The 18,406-nt window shown below is 44.4% G+C and overlaps 1 protein-coding gene and 2 long non-coding RNA genes across 12 annotated transcripts in view; 1 reads left to right on the top strand and 2 right to left on the bottom strand.

The window, feature by feature from the left end:
- Positions 1-18,406, top strand: part of LOC309499883 (integrin alpha-X-like) — a 298,717-nt gene that overhangs the window by 74,802 nt on the left and 205,509 nt on the right. The gene's annotated exons all lie outside the window — the stretch shown is intronic.
- On the bottom strand, positions 24-9,119 carry LOC309499979. Its single transcript, XR_014206404.1, has 3 exons — positions 8,380-9,119; positions 7,994-8,093; positions 24-7,004 (listed from the first exon to the last, which is right to left on the bottom strand). It is a non-coding gene; the product is annotated as an uncharacterized lncRNA (long non-coding RNA).
- LOC309499981 lies at positions 9,159-9,851 on the bottom strand. Its single transcript, XR_014206408.1, has 3 exons — positions 9,641-9,851; positions 9,475-9,594; positions 9,159-9,353 (listed from the first exon to the last, which is right to left on the bottom strand). It is a non-coding gene; the product is annotated as an uncharacterized lncRNA (long non-coding RNA).

Consider the following 18,406-nt stretch of genomic DNA (forward strand, 5'->3'; position numbering starts at 1 on the left):
CAACAGTAGAGAACTTGCATCTAAATAAGTCTCAATAAAGGATATCCTAAACGCTCTCTCTCTTGTTAAGAATTAGGTAAGGACTGTATTTGTGCTGGAACAGGTGAATTTGTATCTGCACTGGTGTTTTGGCAAGAATGTCTCGGTTATATATGGTAACCCTCGTTCCCTGAGGGAGTACTTTGTGACCGACTGATAGGAATCTCGCTAGAGAGGCCAATCTATTTCGAGTGAAACTAAAAGGAGCCAATGCATATTTGCGGGCAATCATTTGCATCAGCTGTTCAGCCACGCAGCGCGGGTATATAATGAGCAGAAGATGTGATTGCACTTCAGTTTTTTGCTGAGGAGCCGAGACGGTGAGCTGGCTGCCCCGGCGGGTCGCAGCAGATGTGGCGACGGGACGTACGTCTCCGTTCCCTCCCTCAGGGAACGAGGGTTACCATATGTAACCGAGGCGTTCCCTTATCGGTCGTACGTCGACGTACGTCGTGACCGACTGATAGGAACCCCTACCAATGCGCCACAGCTGCTGCACCCCATCCAGCGCCCTGAGCAAGCCTCTACACCTTCTTGCCTGGAAGGACGATAGGAGAGGGCTTACACAGAGTGAGTTCAAGATAACCCATGCAGTGAGATATTGGATAACACTGGGAAGTGTGCCCTTTCTATGGGAAGGAGAACACTGCGGAAGCCACATTCTTCCCTGACGTTATGTGGGGATATACATATGGACTAACCCGAAGGTTGTACTGCATATGAATACTGGGTGACTTAGCCCAAGGGAAAGACACAGGCTTCCATTAGGAGCAGCCGTGGAGAAATATACACATATGGGATCCCCGTAGGGTCACACATATGGGACCCAGCTTAGACCCGGTTCTCAAGGATTCAGCGGATAAAGGCCTGGCACCGGACGCTCCGCCATGTCCGGACCGCGGGTGTTTGAGGACTCAACAGGTTTTTCACTCTGGAGCAATAAGGGTGCACAGTAGGGTGCAGCAAGCCGACAGAGCGGGGCCTCTCAGTGCTTCTACCCATTTAGGGTGAGAACATGGGCTCTACACGTAGGCTATAGTATCTAGCGAACGTGTTAGTTGTCGCCCAGCCCGCAGCTCTACAGAAATCTATTAGCGAGGAGCCACGTGCCAGTGCCCAGGATGATGCAACGCCTCTCGTAGAGTGTGCATGCAACCTGAGCGGGCAGAGCACGCCTTGTGCTGGGTAAGCCAAGGCGATGGCACCCACTATCCAGTGGGCCATCCTCTGCTTGGAGACAGCCTTTCCCTTCTGCTGGCCCCCGTAACAGACGAGAGCTGGTCTGAGGTCCTTTGCCATCTATGTGGTCTTAATAAGCTGAAATAGTGGCAGCATGTACTTGAGAGTGAAGGGAGACAGCCTTCGCTTCAACCCTTGCTGCAAGAAGGAAAGCACGGACCCTATCGAACATCTTCGGGCGTCCTCTGGGCGAGAAGAATACCACTCGACGAACACATACGCACGTCTCATAGATGGCGCTCGCGCAGAAGGGATGGTGTTAAGTACCTCTGGGGGTAAGTCACCTAGAACCTCCGCGTCCCATTCAGGGACCAGACATGGAGTTTCCAGAGGTACGGACGCGGGTACCATAGGGTGCCCCGTCTCTGAGTCAGAAGGTACTTCCTCAGAGAAATGGGCCAGGGAGGGACTGTCAAGAGGAAGATGAGTCCTGGGAACCAGGTCCGGGTGGGTCAATAGGGAGCCACCAGAAGGACCTGTTCCTCGTCCTCCCTGACTTTGCACAGTATTTGCACAAGTAGGCTCACTGGGGGAAATGACTTCACAAAGGGACCGTAGGCGTACCCGGAGTGGGGCAGTGAGATGGAACACAGGGACGAGGCTCGGGAGGCTCTCTCTGGGAGGCGGCCCATAGCGGAGTCTAAGTGTGCTGAGCAACACTAACCTGGTTTCATGGGACAGGAGGTGCAGGAGGTGGCTTGGTTGCATTCTCGAACCAAACAATTCCGCCCGCTGGCGACAGAAGAGGCGGATGAGAGTGGTGAGGATTCTCTCCTCCCACTGCTCTCCCGGCCCTCCTCAGACCCAGGGATAGAGGAACTGCTCTTTTTTTGTTGTTTTTTTGTTTTTGACTCCAGTGGTGGAACAGAATTTTGACTCAAAAAATGTGTTCCCCGGTCCTCCACCGGGAGAAAGCAGCTCCACCCATCTCCGGGTCACCCATCTCAGGGGTGATTGTTTCACCGACCACTTAAACAGCGACTAAGGCAGGCGATGTCATCCCTGTAGCGGACACAGTAGAGCAGGCTGGTTTTTTTTGCAGGGGATGACACCCTTGGCGACGAGTAGACTGAGGGGCAGCCCACGAGGCACTCTGGTGGTACGTCGGTGGGCTGCCGTGAGCTCGACGGCACACGACACGCTGAGGAGCGAGAGACCCGTCAGGTTTTTCCCGGCTGAAGCTCTCGCTGATCTCCACGGTCTCCCAGAGTGTCGAGCAGACCTGCAGCTATGCTTTTACACACAAGCAGCGGCTGGCCAACAACAGAGGGGACTCAAGCTTTCCGGACAAAGAAGAGTTGACCGGCATGCCGACGTGGTGATGTCCCCTTGCGAAAACATGAACCACCATCGAACACAGTCTCACATGTTTCCCAGGCATGTGAGATAGTGATCGTGGCCGTCAGTGAGGACAGGAAACGACCGCAACCAGAAATACTGCTGCTCATCATATACCCGCGCTGCGTGGCTTAACAGCTGATGCAAATGATTGCACGCCAATATGCATTGGCTCGTTTTAGTTTCACTCGAAGTAGATTGGCCTCTCTTGCGAGATTCGTATCACTCGGTCACGACATACGGCAGCGGGGCGGAGCGGCAGTGGCTCAGTGGTTCATGTAGGTTGTCTACAAACCGAAAGGTTGGTGGTTCAATCCCCGGTTCCACCTGACCAAGTGTCGAGGTGTCCATGAGCAAGACACCTAACCCCAGCTGCTCCCGACGTGCTGGATGGCGCCCTGCATGGCTGACACCGCCGTCGGTGTATGAATGTGTGAGTGAATGGGTGAATGTGAGGCTATGTACAGCGCTTTGGTGGCCATAGGTCTGTGAAAGCGCTATATAAATGCAGTCCATTTACCATACGTGGAGAGTGACCGACCGATAAGGAAACACACAGGACTCAGTTGAACCAGAGTTTCGAGTTTACTGTCGATTCAGATTTTGAGTGGTAACAGTGAGTGGTCTGAAAATAGCAGACAATACCAAATATATTAGAGATACAGTTAAATCAATAACATTCAGGCAGTAAACCTCGTTGAGAGGTGCGCACGGTACGTTAGATATGATGGACGGCATTACAGTGGTGTTAATTACAGATTTTTTTTTATCCCACCAGAGCCGGCCCGAGGCATAAGCGAGGCATCCTTCGGATGAGACGTTAAACCGAGGTCCTGACTCTCTGTGGTCATTAAAAATCCCAGGATGTCTTTCGAAAGTGTAGGGGTGTAACCCCGGCATCCTGGCCAAATTTGCCCAGTGGCCTCTGTCCATCATGGCCTCCTAATCATCCCCATATACTGATTGGCTTCATCACTGTCTCCTCTCCACCAGTAAGCTGGTGTGTGGTGAGCGTTCTGGCGCAATATGGCTGCCGTCGCATCATCCAAGTGGATGCTGCACATTGGTGGTGGTTGAGGAGATTCCCCCTTCTATGTAAAGCGCTTTGAGTGCCGAGAAAAGCGCTATATAAATGTAATGAATGAATTAATTAAATAAGCGAACTAAGCTGCTGCTTGGGGCCCCCTGCCAATCGAGTTTATTTTTTTTAATGTTTTTTTACATTCAGTGTTCATTTTACACTTTTTTTTTTTTTTGTGATGTAATATCTCTGGGTGGTGATTTAAATTATTTGTTTACATTTGTGTATATATTTGTAGCACTGATAGCACATTTGTACACTGTAGCAGACAATACCAAATATATTAGAGATATAGTTAAATCATTAACATTCACATAGGCAGTAAACCTCGTTGAGAGGTGCACACATGACGTTAGATATGATGGACGGCATTATAATGTGTTAATACAGACAGAAACGGTGGATATAAGACACTGCACATAACTCAAATATATACACAAATGTAAACAAATAACAATTTAAATCACCCAGAGATATTACACCACAAAAAAAACGTGTTAAATGAACTCCCCTCAGAGTTTGTTTGAGTCCACCAGAGCCGGCCCGAGGCATAAGCGAACTAAGAGGCTGCTTGGGGCCCCCTGCTTTTATGTTTTTTTACATATTAATTAACTTAAACAAGTGACATAAATTAATGAATTAATGAATTATTCAAGACAAGAAAATTCTGATTTCATGATCAATATACCTGCCTACAACTGCTGCTGTGTCTGCCATTGTTTGAGTCATGCGCATAACCTTGCGTCTATAGACAATTCGTGAGCAAAGTCACGGTAATGTTAAGCCATGTCACAATTTTATTTGATCAATAATTAATGATTGACATTTAAATCAATGATTTATCCTTTAAATTGAATGATATTCAAAACAGACTAAGAATAAAAAAAATAACTATAAACAAGCCAAAACGAAATAATTTAAAGCAAAAGTAAGTGGCGTTGGGCTCATGTATCTGGCAAACTATTCTTTATAATAGGCTTCTTTGTACTTCACTCATGTTCCAATATCGACGGAAAAAATCATCCTCTTCACACGCGCATAAATGTGCTTGGAAACATCACAGTGGAGCGGTGCTTACGCTGAATGGAACGAATTGTACTACTGACTATTTAAACAGAGCAGTGTAATTTTTATATGTTAGGTTGACTATTTTATTATTATATTTTATTATGGCTATAATGAACAGGCTGCGATGTCAAGATTGCAATGCTGGAATATGTTGTGTGTGTGTGTGTGAGGCACGGGCGCGATCGAACAGTGGAAACATAAAAACATACTCCGTCATGTTCATACAAGACATCATTCAAACTGCAAAGTGTTGCAAAACGTTGGAGGATATTGTCACGGGGTGAAGAATCACTCGACAAGGCAGGCTGCGTGAAAAGGCCCCGGAGGGTGGATTTATTTACAATCAGAAAATAAGACTGGTGAAAGTAGGTAAGCCGGTGCGTGGTGGCTGGTGCTCTCAGTGCTCAGTCCAATCGAAAGTGGGTGTCCAAAACATGCTCCAAAGTGGTGGGCTGTCGGTCACTCGCTGCTTTCTGGGGAGAACAGAGAGAAAGGTTAGACCAGCGTTTCATTCGGCTCGAGACAAGTGTCTGTCTGTTTGCTCAGCCAAGTGCTGCTTATGTGGCTGTGGGCTGATTGATAGCAGCTGTGACCGATCAGCCGGCAGTGAAGACGTGCAGGTGTTTTGTGTTGGTTGCCAGGGCGACGCTGATTCCTCCGCGGACGCTCGTCACAATATTTTGCAAATAATTTATTTAATATGTTTTGTGACAGTTTGTTTTCAGAAGTTTCAAAGAGTTAGTAAAAGAGTAAAGAAAAAGTTTAAACTTTTTTATTTAAGTATCTAGTTTTTATTAAGTATTTATTTTGTATTAATACATAACTCATTGTATTAATTTATAATGTAACATTACAGTGTGACATTTGTGTCAATAATCGTCAAGCACAGTGGGTGGGAGGGGGCCCTCAAATCAAATTCTGCTTAGGGCCCCCAAAAGGCTCGGGCCGGCACTGGAGTCCACCCTCTAGACTAGAGTGTTCAAATTAAGTCAAGTTAAGTCACCTTCATTTATATAGCGCTTCTAACAATATGGACTGTTTCAAAGCAGCTTTACAGTGATAATAGGAAATTAAAGTAACAGAGATTGTTTTGGCTTTACAGCAGCTCTAGAATAAAGTTATTGTCCAGCTAAAGTTAGTTTTGATCTATTCACTTCTGTTGCAAAGATCATTAGTTATTAACTTAGGGGCGCTTACACGTCACCGTTCTAACAGAAAACCCTTAAGGCGTTTCGGCCCGCTCATTCACACAACAGCAGTGCCTGGTGGCTTGAGAACTCAAACCTCGAAATAGGTTCCAAGATCCAAGCCTTGGAAAATAAATAAATAATAATAATATATATACACTACCGTTCAAAAGTTTTGGGTCAGTAAACATTTTAATTTAATTTTTGGGGGAAAGAAATTAAATAAATCAATACTTTTATTCATCAAGGATGAGTTAAACTGATCAAAAGTTACAGTAAGAATATTTTCTAACATTATAAATGTCTTATTAAGTTGGCCTGAGGAAGCCAACTACTGATATTGTATTTAAACTTATTCTTCTTATTATTTTTCTGACCGCAAATTTTTAGACACTAACTCCTCCTAGATCGTTCAAGCTACATACTCCAAACTCGGGTCAGACCTTCATACTGTTCTGACTTAGTGTGCTATTTCTTTTTAGACTGGTTTGAGTTATGGTTTTCTTAAAAATGTATATTAAAAATCATAAAACCCCCATTGACTTTCATTGCAGAATGCTCAAATTGAGCCAAGACTACGGTGGCCCATTAGTGCACAACCCAAAAACTCAAATCTAAATTCTCTGAAGCCCTAGACTCAATTAAACTACCATTCAATGTACTTATAAATCTATCTATCTATCTATCTATCTATCTATCTATCTATCTATCTATCTATCTATCTATCTTTCTTTCTTTCTTTCTAACTAATCTATCTTTCTTTCTTTCTTTCTTTCTTTCTTTCTAACTAATATATCTTTCTAACTAATTTATCTATTTATCCTTCTATCTAATCTATCTTTCTTTCTAACTAATCCATCTTTCGTTCTAACTAATCTATCTTTCGTTCTAACTAATCTATCTTTCGTTCTAACTAATCTATCTTTCTTTTTTAACTAACTAATCTATCTTTCTTTTTAACTGATCTATCTTTCTTTCTTTCTAACTAATCCATCTTTCTTTCTAACTAATATATCTTTCTTTCATTCTAACTAATCTTTCTTTCTTGCTTTCTTTCTTTCTTTCTTTCTTTCTTTCTTTCTTTCTTTCTAACTAATCTATCTTTCTATCTAATCTATCTTTCTATCTATCTAATCTATCTTTCTTTCTTTTTAAAGGAGAACTCCGGTGAATTTTTAAGTTAATCTTGATCGTTTTACCTTTGTGAGTACTGTCTATAGAAAAAAAAACGAACCGGATCGGTGCTTGCAACGCGGAGCTGTTACAGTTAATGCCCAGAGCTCCCATTCAGCTAAAACGGCAGTTATGGGGGCATTAACCTAAAGAGTGTCTTTGTGCCTCTTAACATACACAAAATGCAATTAAAATGTCTGTCCAACATGAACAGGGCCCTTACATGACAACAAGATGCGTTTAGCAACTTAGCCATTGTTTAAACTCACCTAAATAGTGTTTTAGACGGCTAGCTGTAGTCTCGCGCTGAAGTCCCGTGGGAACTCAGTTGTAGCCGGAAAAAGTGCGCGTGATTTTTTTTTCCCCAAACCACTTCAGCGGAAATCCCGCCCTGCAGCTGATTCTAAGGTTTTCATTGGTCATGTCAATCGTCACTGTAACCTAAACCAATTAAATCAGCTGCAGGGCGGGATTTCCACTGAAGTCGTTTGGGGGAAAAAATCGCGCACATAGTGCAGGTGGGAGGAGCGTCGTGTTCCGGCTACTACTGAGTTCCCACGGGACTTCAGCACGAGACTACAGCTAGCCGTCTAAAACACTATTTAGGTGAGTTTAAACAATGGCTAAGTTGCTAAACGCATCTCGTTGTCATGTAAGGGCCCTGTTCATGTTGGACAGACATTTTAATTGCATTTTGTGTCTGTTAAGAGGCACAAAGACACTATTTAGGTTAATGCCCCCATAACTGCCGTTTTAGCTGAATGGGAGCTCTGGGCATTAACTGTAACAGCTCCGCGTTGCAACCACCGATCCGGTTCGTTTTTTTTTCTCTAGACAGTACTCATATATATCTTTCTTTCATTCTAACTAATCTATCTTTCTTTCTTTCTTTCTAACTAATCTATCTTTCTATCTAATCTATCTTTCTTTCTAACTAATCTATCTTTCTTTCTTTTTAACTAATCCATCTTTCTTTCTTTTTTTCTTTCTTTCTTTCTTTCTTTCTTTCTTTTTCTTTCTTTCTAACTAATATATCTTTCTAACTAATTTATCTATTTATCCTTCTATCTAATCTATCTTTCTTTCTAACTAATCCATCTTTCGTTCTAACTAATCTATCTTTCGTTCTAGCTAATCTATCTTTCTTTTTTAACTAACTAATCTATCTTTCTTTTTAACAAACTGATCTATCTTTCTTTCTTTATAACTAATCCAACTTTCTTTCTAACTAATATATCTTTCTTTCATTCTAACTAATCTTTCTTTCTAACTAATCTATCTTTCTATCTAATCTATCTTTCTATTTATCTAATCTATCTTTCTTTCTTTTTAACTAATATATCTTTCTTTCATTCTAACTAATCTATCTTTCTTTCATTCTAACTAATCTATCTTTCTTTCTTTTTAACTAATCCATCTTTCTTTCTTTCTTTCTTTCTTTCTTTCTTTCTTTCTTTCTTTCTTTCTTTCTTTCTTTCTTTTTCTTTCTTTCTTTCTAACTAATCCATCTTTATTTATTTATTTCTAACTAATCCATCTTTCATTCTTTCTAACTAACCAATCCATATTTCTTTCTTTCTAACTAATCCATCTTTCTTTCTAACTAATCTATCTTTCTTTCTTTCATTCTAACTAATCTATCTTTCTTTCTTTCTTTCTTTCTTTCTTTCTTTCTTTCTTTCTAACTAATCTATCTATTTATCCTTCTATCTGATCTAGCTTTCTTTCTAACTAATCCATCTTTCTTTCTTTCTTTCTTTCTTTCTTTCTTTCTTTCTTTCTTTCTTTCTTTCTTTCTTTCTTACTAATCAATCTTTTCCTTTCTCTCTTACTAATCTATCTTTCTTTCTAACTAATCAGTCTTTCTTTCTTTCTTTTTAACTAATCCATCTATCTTTCTTTCTAACTAACCAATCCATCTTTCTTTCTAACTAATCTATCTTTCTTTCTTTCTTTCTTTCTTTCTTTCTTTCTTTCTTTCTAACTAATATATCTTTCTAACTAATCTATCTATTTATTTCTAACTAATCTATCTTTCTTTCTTTCATTCTAACTAATCTATCTATCTTTCTTTCTTTCTTTCTAACTAATCTATCTATTTATCCTTCTATCTGATCTAGCTTTCTTTCTAACTAATCCATCTTTCTTTCTTTCTTTCTTTCTTTCTTTCTTTCTTTCTTTCTTTCTTTCTTTCTTTCTTTCTAACTAATCAATCTTTTCCTTTCTCTCTTACTAATCTATCTTTCTTTCTAACTAATCAGTCTTTCTTTCTTTCTTTTTAACTAATCCATCTATCTTTCTTTCTAACTAACCAATCCATCTTTCTTTATTTATTTCTTTCTTTCTAACTAATCCATCTTTCTTTCTAACTAATCCATCTTTCTTTCTTTCTAACTAACCAATCCATCTTTCTTTCTTTCTTTCTTTCTTTCTTACTAATCCATCTTTCTTTCTTTCTAACTAATATATCTTTCTCTTTCATTCTAACTAATCTATTTCTTTTTTTCTTTCTAACTAATCTATCTTTCTATCTAATCTATCTTTCTTTCTAACTAATCTATCTTTCTTTTGAACTAATCCATCTTTCTTTCATTCTAACTAATCAGTCTTTCTCTCTTTCTTTCTTTTGAACTAATCCATCTATCTTTCTTGCTAACTAATCTATCTTTCTTTCTTTTTAACTAATCCATCTTCCTTTCTTTCTTTCTTTCTAACTAACTAATCCACCATTCATTTTCTTTCTTTCTAACTAATATATCTTTCCTTTTAACTAATCCATCTTTCTTTCTTTCTAACTAATTCATCTTTCTTTCTTTCTTTCTTTCTTTCTAACTAATCAATCTTTCTTTCTAACTAACTAATCCATCTTTCTTTATTTTTAACTAACAACCCTTCTTTCTTTCTTTATTTCTTTCTTTCTTTCTTTCTTTCTTTCTTTCTAACTAATCCATCTTTCTTTCTATCTAAATAACTAATCCACCGTTCATTATTTCTTTTATTATAGCTAATCTATCTTTCTTTCTAACTAATCCACCTTTTTTTCTTTCTTTCTATCCTTTTTCTAACTAATCTTTCTTTCTTTCTCTTACTTTCTTTCTTTCTTTCTAACTTTTCTTTCTTTCTAACAATTTTTGTCTTTCTTTCTAACTAATATTTCTTTCTTTCTAACTAATCTTTCTTTCTTTCTTTCTTTCTTTCTTTCTTTCTTTCATTCTTTCTTTCTAACTAATCTTTCTTTCTAATCTATCTTTCTAACTAATCTTTCTTTTTAACTTATCTTTCTTTCTAACTAATCTTTCTTTCTTTCTCTTTCTTTCTAACTAATCTTTCTTTCTTTTTCTTTCTAACTAATATTTTTTCTTTCTTTCTAACTAATCGTTCTTTCTTTCTTTCTAATATTTCTTTCTTTCTAACTAATCTATCTTTCTTTTTCTTTCTAACTAATATTTTTTCTTTCTTTCTACTTTTCTTTCTTTCTAACTAATCTTTCTTTCTAACTAATCTCTTTCTTTCATTCTTTCTTTCTAACTAATCCTTCTTTCTAATCTATCTTTCTAACTAATCTTTCTTTTGAACTTATCTTTCTTTCTTTCTAACTAATCTATCTTTCTTTCTAACTAATCTTTCTTTTTTTTCTTTCTAACTAATCTTTTTTCTTTCTTTCTAACTAATCTTTCTTTTTTTCTTTCTTTCTTTCTAATATTTCTTTCTTTCTAACTAATTTTATTTCTTTTTCTTTCTAACTAATCTTTTTCTTTCTAACTATTCTTTATTTCTAACTAATTTATCAATACAATTTTTAACTACTTTAAACTTCAAACTACTTAAAACTTCTAACTACTTTTAACTTCTTCAAACTCTCTGGTCCGGCTTTCTCAAGCCAACTTAAAGTTTGTCTCAACAAACTTTTTTTTCTAGTTTTAAATAAATGCTGTTCTTTTGGACTTTCTATTCATCAAAGAATTTTGGGAAAAATTTGTACACAACTCTTTTCAACATTGATAATAATAACGTCTCGGTTACGTATGTAATCCTCGTTCCCTGAGTAGGGAACGGAGACGTTACGTCGGATGACGACGAATGGGGTTTCGCTTAGAAAGCCTATCATCTTCGAGTATATAAAACGAGCCAATGGCAAAGAAATGCCATGGGTCTGCGGAATTTGCATAGCGTAACTCCGCCCCACCCTAGGGGTATATAAGGAAGTACGCTGCAACATGCAGATATGTCTTCGCTGAGGAGCCGAGACTGAACTCAGGCGTTCCAGCGGTGCAGCGGAAGTGGCAGGGAGACGTAACGTCTCCGTTCCCTACTCAGGGAACGAGGGTTACATACGTAACCGAGACGTTCCCTTTCGTTGTCACTCCGAGTTACGTCGGATGACGACGAATGGGGTTCCCAGTGAAATCACGCCACCTCTCGACTGTCTTCCAGTGCCCTGCGTAAGTGTGAGCTCCCTGTCGTGAGACTGGCACGGACGAAGGACTCCTACTTAACCCTCTGGAGTCTGAGCGTTTTTTTGGGCCCTGGGGGTGTTCTGACATGCTCTGACATTTGTGCTTTTTTCAGTTGCTTATAAACATATTAATGGCAAAGGTGTAAATTCACTCTATATAGCACAAACAGGACTACAATAATATGTGAGCCACATGTATGTACATGTTTTCATTTTTGAGAGAATAATGTTTATGCGTGGTTATCGAAAAAACTAAAAATTAAAATTTTTGAAATAAGGCCACAAAACACATACTAAATATGTGGCAATAAGACTTTTGACTTATGGATGTCGTCGCCTATAGTTTTTTCTTCAAAATTATGTGAAAATAGTCTTGCTTTATCGTTCACATAAAACCATACATTGATTTAAATTGATGTAAAACAGGTTTTGCTTGGAAAGCCAATATGCGAGGGGGCGTGAACGAGGAGTGGTTTACACCTTAGAATACACCCACTCTGCATAATGATGAGCCATTCACTCAGGTGTGACACTGACTGAGCCACAATGCAAGGACAAAAGATATATTTAGAAGAAGACTTATATTGACCATTTAAGATTTTGCTTACATCTATCTTGTAAATATGTTTTGCTATTTTATTAAAACGGTTACAATTACAACAATAATTACAATTTCAACAATATTTCAAGTGTACTCTTTCTTTGTAAAAAAAATGATTATAGGCCCTACATTTTATCTATGTATTCATTAGTTTGAATATAACCAACATTGGAACAGCTAACATCTTAGTTGATGACTTTATTTTTGACAAAAATAGTATTTTATATATAGAAATGGCTAAACAAAAGCTTATTTGATGTGGCAGTATATTCTACAGTAAAAACTGTACCCAAATCTGGTCAACAAAATGTTGTCTTTCATATTTCGTCTGACTGTAACGTTGTTTTCATGAAATATTAGGGCATATTGTTAATTTGCAGTTTAATACGTTGCTTATACAAATAGCCTACATTTTATTTCAACATTCAGTCGATGTTTACTTATCTCAGTATAGCAATACAGTTTGCTAAAACATCATCATTCATTCACACACGCGATTTCAATTTAAACTGTCTTTGCCAGCTGTGGTAAACAGCGCGCATTCATGCCGTTTATTCATTCATAAACAGAAACCCACGTGAAGAAATTGACGTGAGAAGGAAAAAACTTACTTGTATTCCTCAGCTCGCTCCTCGATATACCCGCACTTCTGAGGGACATTTTCCATTAGTATTATTCCTCACAGCGCTGCAAGACGGTGTAAACAATGATCTAAATAAACTTGTGTGTTTTCTCGAGCTGATGGGGGCGTTCACAGGATTGCCTCAGCCATTTGCGTTTGAATAGCGTGCGCTCTCCGTGGGCGTGGCCGATTATAACGTAATGAGATGAGATGAGCTCGACTGGAATCGCTCTCTTTTAATACAGATTTCACAAGATGAGAATAATTGTTTTTTTATATAAATTACTTCATTTAAAAAAGAGAATTCAAGCTTCATGCCTGTGTGTCTGTATGTCTGTTTGACTGAGTATTCGCTGAGTTATTGTTAATTTTCGGACGCGTTTCAGAATGGACTTCACTGGCAGAGAGAAGGCAGAACTCGCTTCGTGTTTATTTTTTTTTATTTGGCAAAAAGCACAACACTTTGTTTTTATTGTGAGTATACACAAAAATAATACACATTTAACAGAATCGATTGATGTATGAAACTCCTATGGAAAATCAAAGTCAACAGAGTATTTATGAGTTTCTTTTACACTAATAAAAAAAAAGCGAGCTGCTATCGCCGGCGATACCGTAGACCTCAGGGGGTTAACACAGGATTAAACCAAGGTACACTGGGAAGCATATCTCAGTGGAAATATGCAATCATGCCCAACCCGAAGGGGGGGACTTGGAATACACATATGACCCCGGAGGGCTGCATATGGAGAAACACTGGGGTATCCAGCCGCAGGTGGAATATTTCAACCCCAGGGGTGGCAAGGTGGCTTGCCAAGGGAAAGACACATGCTCAGAGAGGCTTACAGTGGAAATACACATGTGGGGGTCACCCAGAGGGGGAACCATGCACATGGAGGCACCTAGCCAAGCGCGAAAGCTGCCGGTGGCAACTCTGGCGATGACATCGTCAGTGCTGGAGGAGACTCAGGGCTTATGAGGCTCACCTGAGGAATAATCGCACGTATCCCATCCGTGGAGAGGAATGGCGAGCAAGCGAAGACACCTGAGCAGAATCTATTACCGGCTAGTTGAAGTGAGTACATGAGAAGAAACTGGCTCCACTCGGAGATTATAGAATCTCGCGAATGTGTTAGGTGTCGCCCAGCCTGCAGCTCTGCAGATGTCTGTTAGCGAGGCGCCATGCGCTAGAGCCCAAGAGGATGCCACACTCCGGGTGGAGTGGGCCGTCACACCAAGGGGGCATGGTCGACCTTGCTGCTGGTAAGCCAAAGCAATGGCGTCCACTATCCAGTGAGACAACCTTTGCTTGGAGAGAGCCTTTCCCTTCAGCTTCCCACCATGACAGACAAAGAGCTGGTCAGAGGTCCTGAAACACTGCGTTCTGTCTACGTAAGCACGGAGGGCGCGTACTGGACAGAGCAGTGCCAAGGCTGGGTCTGCCTCCTCCAAGGGCAGCGCTTGCAGGTTCACCACCTGGTCTCGAAAGGGTGTGGTGGGAACCTTGGGCACATATCCAGGCCGGGGTCTCAGGATCATGTGAGAATTAGCCGGCCCGAATTCCAGGCACGCTTCGTCAACCGAGAATGCCTGCAGGTCCCCTACCCTCTTGATAGAGGCCAATGCAACCAGGAGCGCTGTCTTCATAGACAGGAACTTAAGCTCCACTGATTGCAGAGGCTCAAAGGGAGCACTCTGCAGGGCAGTTAAAACCACTGAGAGGTCCCAAGAGGGAACGAGAGGAGGGCGAGGAGGATTCAGTCTCCTCGCTCCTCTCAGGAACCTGATGATCAGGTCGTGCTTTCCAACGGACTTACCTTCGACTGTGTTGTGATGTGCGGCAATGGCGGCAACATACACTTTCAGGGTGGAGGGAGACAGCCTTCGCTCCAACCCTTCTTGCAGGAAGGAAAGCACGACACTGATCGGGCATTTCGTGGGTTCTTGATGTTTAGAGGAACACCAGTTGACGAAGAGGTTCCACTTCAACGCATAGACATGTCTCGTGGACGATGCTCTAGCGGAAGTGATGGTAGCCACCACCGCTGGTGGTAGGGTACTCAAACCTACCTCGTCCCGTCCAGGAGCCACACGTGGAGGTTCCAAAGATCGGGATGAGGGTGCCAGAGGGTGCCCCGTCCCTGAGAAGCAGGTCCTTCCTCAGAGGAATAGGCCAGGGAGGTGCTGTCGCGAGGAGTACTAGTTCTGGGAACCAGGTGCGGTTGGGCCAATACGGGGCAACCAATATTACCTGCTCCTCGTCCTCCCTGATCTTGCGCAAAGTCTGCGCAAGAAGGCTCACTGGGGGAAACGCATACTTGCGTGGGCCCCGCGGCCAGCTGTGTGCCAGTGCATCCGTGCCGAGCGTGCCCTCGGTCAGGGAATAGAACAGGTCGCAATGGGACGAGTCGTGGGAGGCAAACAGATCTATCTGAGCGTCCCCGAACTGATCCCAAATCAGCTGGACCGACTGGGGATGGAGTCTCCATTCTCCAGCGAGAGGCCGAAACCGAGACAGCTCGTCGGCCGCACGGTTCAGCTCTCCCGGGATATAAATGGCTCGAAGCGACCTCAGATGCTTCTGACTCCATATGAGGAGGTGGCGGGCGAGTTGCGACATACGCCGGGAGCGTAGACCACCTTGACGGTTGATGTACGCTACTGTGGCGGTATTGTCTGAACGGACTAGTACGTGTTGACCCCTGAGCAACGCCCGGAAGCGGTGCAGGGCAAGGCGTACAGCCAGCAACTCGAGGCAATTGACATGCCAAAGGCGTTGGGGACCTGTCCATTGCACATGGCGCCCCAGCCCGTGGTGGAGGCATCCGTTGATACAACAACATGCCTGGAAGCTCGTTCTAAGGGCACTCCGGCCCGTAGAAAACTGAGGTTCGACCACGGGGTGAAGGGTGAAGGACCGAGTCTATATCCATACCGAGAAAAGAGATCCTCTGCACGGGGCAGAGTTTGCTCTTCTCCCAGTTGACCCGAAGGCCCAGACGAGCTAGGTGCCGGAGCACTAGGTCCCTGTGTTCGCAAACCTGATCTCGAGAGTGAGCTAGGATCAGCCAGTCGTCGAGATAGTTCAGGACGCGAAGGGGAACAAGGGCTGCCTCGACGACCTTCGTAAAGACGCGAGGAGACAGGGCTAGCCCGAAAGGGAGAACCGCGTACTGGTATGCCTGCCCCTCGAAAGCAAACCGTAAGAACGGTCTGTGTCGAGGAAGAATGGAGACATGGAAGTAGGCGTCCTTCAGGTCGATCGCTGCAAACCAATCCTGCGGCCGCACACATTCGAAAATGCGTTTGGCCGTGAGCATCTTGAACGGCATCCTGTGAAGGGAGCGGTTCAAGACGCGCAGGTCCAGGATTGGTCGTAACCCACCGGTTTTCTTCGGTACAATGAAGTAAGGGCTGTAGAAGCCGGACCTCATTTCGGCTGGAGGGACAATCTCGATCGCACCCTTCGCCAGTAGGGTGGCGACCTCCGCTCTCATGACAGGGGCATTGCCACCGACCATTGTGAAGCGGACTCCCCTGAAACGGGGAGGAGATCGCGCGAACTGAATCGCGTAGCCGAGCCTGATGGTCCTCGCGACCCAGCGGGACAGTCTGGGAAGCTCTAACCAGGCTCCCAAAAACTGTACCAGCGGGGTCATGCGGACCACAGACGTACCCTCGGTGGTGCAGCGAGGCGGAATGACCGGCCCAGGCGTGGGTGGCATAGCGGCCCGGTGCGGGGGCACGGTCATTAGCCGCGTCCTGCCAGAGGATGCCAGGGGAGGACCAGCGTCCCACGGGGGCATGCTCTGGCAGGGGTCTGGCGACAGAGGGGGATGAGAGTGGCGAGGCCCGTGAGCGTCGCACACTGCCATCCGAGAACTCTGTGTGCTCAGAGATGGGTATGTCAGTTCTGTCTTTAACCACATTAGGGTGCTGCCCGTCGAGGGACGAGCAGCGGGGGTGGGAAAACCAAGGATTCTCCCCCGGCCCTCCACCGGGGGAAGGAGCGGCCCTGCTACCGTCTCCTGCACAGAACTGAGAGCCATCTCTGAGCAGCCCGTCTCAGGAGCGCCGCTTGGCCTGGCGTTTAGCGGGGCGCGGGGCTGGAGGGGGCTGTGACGCCTTCCTACGGTTTCCTCCACGAGGCGGCCCAGATGGAGGCTGCTGCTGGGGCCGTCCGGGAGGGAGGGGAACCGCGGGAGGGCGTCCACTGCGGCGAGCGGGCTGAGGCGCCTGTGCCGACGGCTGGGGGGCAGCAGCGGGCCGTCGGGGCATGACATGTTTGAGAGCCTCAGTCTGCTTCTGGGCAGCCGAGAACTGCTGGGCAAAGTCCTCGACTGCCCCGCCGAAGAGGCCAGCCTGGGATATGGGGGTGTCGAGGAACCGGGTTCGCTCGGCCTCCCGCATATCAGCCAGGTTGAGCCACAGGTGTCTCTCCTGGACCACACAGGTGGACATCACCTGACCCAGGGAGCGTGCGGTCACCTTCGTCGCCCGGAGAGCGAGGTCGGTGGCGGCACGCAGCTCATCAAAGAGCCCTGGGTCAGTCCTCCCCTCGTGCATGTCACGCAACATCTGGGCCTGGTAGACGTGGAGTGTCGCCATGGCATGCAGTGAGGAGGCTGCCTGCCCCGCAGCTCTATAGGCCTTCGCCACAAGGGTGGAGGATAACCTACAGGCTTTGGAGGGGTGCTTTGGGTCACCGCGGGAAGAAGCACTCTGGGGACATAACTGCATGGCCACAGAGCGTTCAACCTGGGGAACCCCAGTGTACCCTTTGACAGCCCCCTGATCGAGAGGAGGAAAGGCGGAGGAGGCCGTCGAGCGATCACGGGAAGACAGGGGTGCCTTCCAGGACCTCGAGACCTCCTCATGCACATCCGGGAAGAAAGGAATTGGGGTGGGGCGCTGACGAGGATCAGCGGCCGCACCCAAAAACCAATCGTCCAGCCGCGAGCGCACTGGACCGGGTGGCGGGGACCACTCGAGCCCAATGGCCGCGGCTGCCCGGGAAAGCATGGCCGTCAGCTCGGGATCAGACTCGGGCAATGCTGGGACACCCGAAGGTGGCAGCACAGCCGAATCTTCCTCTCCCGAGGACTCCTGCCCACCTTGTGATGCAGCAATCGACATAGAATCTTCCTCTGGAGCGCCGAATGAGACCCGCGGCAAGTCAGAGGACTGTACAGCGGGCTCATTCGGACGACTCGCGGGTTGCACGGCGCTAGAGGACGGTGTGGAGCGTGGAATAGTCGGCGCTTTGTTCCACACCGTAACCCTCAGATCACCCTGGCCGCCAGCCGAAGTACCAGCCCTCTCGGAGCTGCTAGATCGGGGTGCGGATGAGGGGACTCTCACACGAAGATCATTGAGTCTCGATCGCAACCGTGCGATGGGCATGTTCCCGCAGTGGGAACATGACTCATCCACAAACGCTGCCTTAGCGTGCTCAATACCCAGCGATTGTGCCCATCAGAGTCAGAAACTAGAAGACCGCAACCAGAAGTGCACGGGCGAGGCATCTTTAAAAAGACGTGCCGCGTGCAAGCTCTTTTAGAAAGGAGATTTTCTCCACAAGTGTTGAAGCGACCAGGGAGAT

This window comes from Leuciscus leuciscus (genome assembly GCF_965113295.1).
Source record: "Leuciscus leuciscus genome assembly, chromosome: 5".
Classification (NCBI taxonomy): Eukaryota; Metazoa; Chordata; class Actinopteri; order Cypriniformes; family Leuciscidae; genus Leuciscus; species Leuciscus leuciscus.